General features: G+C 32.1%; 1 long non-coding RNA gene across 4 annotated transcripts; it reads right to left on the bottom strand.

Annotated features, from left to right (window-relative positions):
- Nucleotides 1-296: 296 nt before the first annotated feature.
- Nucleotides 297-4,694, bottom strand: LOC130825043 (uncharacterized). 4 transcript variants are annotated; one of them, XR_009046828.1, is made up of 7 exons: nt 3,993-4,694; nt 3,624-3,688; nt 1,746-3,500; nt 1,525-1,612; nt 1,200-1,307; nt 793-1,118; nt 297-701 (listed from the first exon to the last, which is right to left on the bottom strand). It is a non-coding gene; the product is annotated as an uncharacterized LOC130825043 (long non-coding RNA). The 4 variants fall into 4 exon arrangements; XR_009046827.1 differs by having other exon boundaries at nt 1,200-1,427; XR_009046826.1 differs by having other exon boundaries at nt 1,200-1,612.
- Nucleotides 4,695-5,600: the final 906 nt, after the last annotated feature.

Below are 5,600 nucleotides of genomic sequence, written 5' to 3' on the forward strand. Positions count from 1 at the left end.
CGATTAAGAACTATTTTTAACCCGAACTGATACAAACCCAAACAGATTATTAATCGAACTGTTATAACTCCGAATCAATTTTTCACCTAACTTCAGCAAATTAGATTGAATTTCAGTTTTTCTAATTATGATTTTTGAATATTTGAAAACTAATTTCTAATATTGAAACATTGTAAACAAGATTATCTATAAATAAATAAGATTTCCAATGATATTGATATCAATTATAAGTCAATAAGCACAAAAACCTTAGAAACATACTGAAGTGGAACAATACAAAAACTTAAATGTTTCTTCAACACTTCGATCTAGACTTATCTTGCTTTCTATTGCTAATTATATATTTAATGTTAGTAATCCACCAATTCTTCAAGCTTTAAACCCCATATATTTACATCCATCACTTATATATCCACCAAATTTAAATATAAAAATATTAAGTTTTTAACTCCAAAAATTTACATCTATCACTTATACATCAACCAAATTTAAATGTACAAATATCAAGTTTTTAACCCAAAAAATTAACATTCAATCAGCAACTATAAATAGTTATATATCCACCATAAAAGTATCATCCATCAAATGTACGTGAGTATGTCCACCATTAAACACTTTCTCCAAAACGAAACATAAAAGTCGACAACGAGCACCAAAATCTCTCACGTACTGCTGCTTTGCTTGTGGTACCACATTTCAATCTTGAACAAAAACAAACAAAAAAAGTATTAAAAGAAAGTAATTAATTCTTATAAGAAAGATACAAAAAATAAACGCCTAAAATTTTGCTACCAGTTAATGTATCACATGTCGAGTGTGATCATTGTAATGCCTCTCAAGGTCAACAATCGTCGCATGTTCAGCAAGCTACCAACATGAATCATAGCAAAGGAAACATTTCTAATTGCCTAATCCCAAGTAAATAAGGCTATTAGAAAGTTGCCTATAAGACTAAGACTTATGGATAACATTCACCCAACCCAATGGCTATCGAGTTTCCATATGACTTGTAAGGTTCAATTACTTGTGTCCAGATTCCGTGTTTCAATTTGAGCCACATTCAGATCCATAAGAACCAACATCATTTGCATGGCAACAATCAAGTGAACAAACCATAGCTGAATACATAAAGTACACGAAACACAAGTTATAATAAAATGATAATTAACTAACATTTATTTAATAAATAAAATACATACCAAATTTTGAAGACGAGGATCCACTTGGACCCTAATCTCCCTTAGCATGCGATTCTGCATCGGGGACTAAGTCATTGCCAACAACTAATCCTACTTCATCAGGTTCTTCTTCAAATCCAAACAACCAATTACGTGTTAAAATCAAGGCTTTAACATGTCTTGATAAAAGGGATGGTCTCTATCTATTCAAAATTCTTCCTCCCATAGAAAATTTTGATTCGGATGCAACTGTGGTTATTGGGATAGCCAATATGTATTTTAGACATAATTGGATAAGTAGCTTATTGGTCTTTCCAATACAACAAAATATCAAATTTGAAATTACCATGCATGTGCAAAGGTGATTCAAGGTATTTTTCCACTTCCGCTAAATTATTAGAAGAAAAAAGTAGTTCTTGAGAACTTTCAAAACTCTGTAAACAAACGATAAAACATATGAAACTTTTTAATAGTAAAAATATTATAATGGAAAGACAAACTTATTGAGATAAATATTAATAAAAATAAATATTGTTAAAAGGAGTTTAAAAATTAAATAATACATACCTCATAGCCATCAGAATCACGAGAGCATGAACCAATGCAAGAGCATGAACCAAGTGATGCAAGATTTTCAAAAGTAGAAGCTTAATGAGCTTTAGTCGATAAAGTAAGTGTAGACTTATAATCATTGAAAAGATTGACAAGTCCAGAGCAAACCCTCACAATTTGTTGATAAACCTCATCCTCAAATTGATAAACCTTTCTAAAATGATGTTTTAGAAATGGAATCTTATGCCTAGGGTCAAACACCGCAACAATAGACAAAATTAAAGAGGACTTGCCCCAATATTTCTCCAACTTCTCAAACATCTCATTTCCCATCTCTCTAATGCAAGTATTCTCACTTTCACAAGCACGTCGTTGATGGTATTTTGTCTTACAAACTTGTTCAAAATATAGATTTACAGTGGGATAATCTAACTCAGAGAAAAGATTAGTCATTGCATAGAAAGGTTGAAGAATAAAAGCCATGTTTTCAGCAGATTCCCACTCACAATTAGTGAGCTTCAAGGTGTAATCAGGCTTAGTACTACCAAAGCGATTCACCGCAACTCTATAGTCAAGAGCTCGCTTCAACATTAGATATGTAGAGTTCCATCTCGTTACAAAATCCAACCATAATTTCAGCAAAGAAGGTTTTTCTATCTGAGATACAAAATCTCTAAACCTATTCATCCTTGCTTTGGATGAATCAATGTACTTGACATTATACGCACAAGTTTGACAGCAGGATCAATTGCTTTTAATCCATATTTAACAATCAAATTCAAAATGTGCGCCGCACAACGAATATGAAAATGTGCACCATCACTTGGAAAAGACGAATGGCCATTTAAACATTCTTGTAACAAAGGGATCATGGAATCATTATTGGTTGCATTGTCAACAGTCATGCACATAACCTTTGATTCAAGACCCCAATCCTTGATCATTGCATAAACAAGGTCATAAATCGCATGACCAGTGTGTGGGGGAGGGAAATGACGAAAATTAATAACTTTCGACTTCAAACACCAGTCCTTGTCAATATAATAAGCTGTTAAATTCAAGTATCCACGAGATATAAAAGATGTCCAAATGTCACATGTTAAAGACACCTTGCTATCTAAATCCTTCAAAGTTTCAAATAATATTTTCCTTAACTTAGAGTTTTCCTCATGCACCATCGAGTGATTGTGGACCTAGATATGTTCTTCACCTTTGGATTCAAGTAACGATGCAATTTCCTTGTAAATTTGTGCTCAACCATGCTTAAGGGGCATCTATGGTACATAATGGCCTCTACAAAAAGAGAACAATATTTTCTCTAATTAAAATCACCAATGAGATCACCATTTTTAGCAAGCCATTCTTGGTAAGGTTCACAAGTTTTGAGGTGATTACAATTGGAGGTTTCATAGTGACCTTCGGCTCTATAGTCAGTATTCTTACAATGGCGACAAATAGCATGTAATGAAATAACAACATTGTTATCATCCTTCTCAGCCACAATGGTAAAATGATCCCAAACTGGTGAGGTACGCTTTTCAAGTCCTTCAATATCCTCCTGAGACTCAGTTCTAGTTCGCCTTCGACCTCCAGCTAAAGAAATTACACCTCTTCCTCTATTAGTTTTTGCACGCTTTGGTGGACGAATAGGACGTTGGACAACTTGTCTAGGGTTCGGGTTCACATTCCTTGGAGTGGATACACTAGTTTGTTGGGATCTTAGTAACTCATCTTGTCATTGTTGTTCAATCATTTGTAACTCTTCAAACGCTGTTAATTTCAACAAAAATAATACTCATGCTAGTAATCTATCTCAATATTAAATACAATGCAAAACAATAATAAAGTACACAAAACATATAAGGTACTTGAACCATTAGATTAACAAATTACCCGTGTTAGAAATATTGTCAAATTCAAAACCATTAGCTTCATTTGCCTCATTAGCTTTCAGCTTCCTACAATTAAGAATGAGTGATTGAACAAATTCAAAACCATCTTCTAATTTTAAAAGAAGTATTGAACATTGTTTGAACAAAATCATACACTAATATATATTTAAGATCACTAATACAAACTATCTTATACTTCTCCAAATAATAAGCTATTAAAAATGAGTGACAAAGAAAAAAATTTAGTCAACATAAACAAAAAAACAGTGCATTACTCCAATGCCTAAGCGGGGTTGAAGGGGTTGGATGTACATATAGAACTTTAACAACTATGAGTAATCAACAAGAATTTGAAAAAAAAAAAGAAAACCTTTCCACTTGAGGCAAATCATACTATGGACCAAGATGCACCAATTGCAGCTTTTAATACCAATTGATGCTCGGAACAACGAAGCAGATTGGGTTAGGGAGATCACTACCACTACCACATTTAAATTTCTGTTCTTCAGAAAGTAGCCAATATATCAGAGTAAGACTTGCTGTAGTAGAAGAGAGGAGATAAGCTAAAAGGTTCACTCCATTGAGTACAACAGACTTGCATTGTCCTTTTAAAGGAGTTTTTCACCACCAATTCTAACAAGTAAAGCACCTAGGAAAAAATATTTCACAATAAGTACCTAAATAACCAATATTCAAAAACAATATTAAAAGAACCAAATTGATAATGTAAATTTTGATGAATGATGATGAAGATGTTGGAGAGAACACGACACGAATGATGAAGATGGACAGATAACTTAGCAGATAGAGGATGGACAGAACAACTTAGCAGATAGAGGATCGACATTTGACAGTTTCAATGAGGACTGATTTTGTGATAAACAATATTGACAACCTTGAACAACTCTACATTTCCTGTCGGGCTTTTGTCAATGAAGGCTCTCGCGAAGAAGATGATGGAAAGACGGTGGAGAAACTAGGGTTTTTCTGTGTGCGGCTATGGGTGTGTACAGCTATGACGGTTAAGAAACTAGGGTTTCTTCGACTTCCTCAATTGTTGGGCATGAGTGTGTTTATTCCTTTTTTTTTTTGAAATGAGTGTGTTTATTCCTTAACCGCTGATCTGATATTAGCATTATAAATCCAACGCCTCAAACACCTTATCCGTATGCTATCTTAATAATCAATAACATTTTGTGCAAGTATAACTCATGGATTGCTAAGATGGTAAGATCTCATATGTCTATATACAAATATCAACGACTTAGAATAAGTGATGTATCAATTGAGTAATATATTCATCAAATTGGACAGTTAGTTATCTAAAATAATTTATTTGAGTAATATTGTATATAAATATTAAATATTTTTATTATTAAATTTGGTCAAATTGCATAATTTAGGCTATTTAATTCAAAGTAACAAAAAAGGTGGAGTATTAGTTTCATTTACTATAATAGATCGAATTACGATAAGTGAACTTTGAATTACGATCGATTATTAATAGCTTATAAATTACTTTAGAGTATTCAAGATCAGTAATTACGTTGAGTTAACTCTCAATGATAGTATATAACTATAAAATAGTTTGTATTAGTTTTATTCACTCCAATAGGTCTAGTTCCAAACACTATTAAGCTTTAAATTAAATATCATCTATTATTAGTGTAATAGATTTTTTAGTTTAAAGTATTGAAGGTCACTAATAAGTATAAATACGTTGTAAAATGTTTATGATTACCTGATTAATCTAATTCACTTTATTAGAATAAGTTTCTATTATCAAACTTTGAAATACGATTGATTATTAGTGTAATAGAGTAATGTATATTCTAATAGCTTATACTCCCTCTAATTCAAAATAAATGTCTCATTTTGAATTTGTATAAATTCTCCCTCAAGAAATATATTCTAGTAAGTTAATAACTAGCCTAAAAGGAAATCGAGACAATTACTCTGAATTTAAGGGACTATTAGT

The sequence above is a fragment of the Amaranthus tricolor genome, chromosome 10, assembly GCF_026212465.1.
Source record: "Amaranthus tricolor cultivar Red isolate AtriRed21 chromosome 10, ASM2621246v1, whole genome shotgun sequence".
NCBI classification, from domain to species: Eukaryota; Viridiplantae; Streptophyta; class Magnoliopsida; order Caryophyllales; family Amaranthaceae; genus Amaranthus; species Amaranthus tricolor.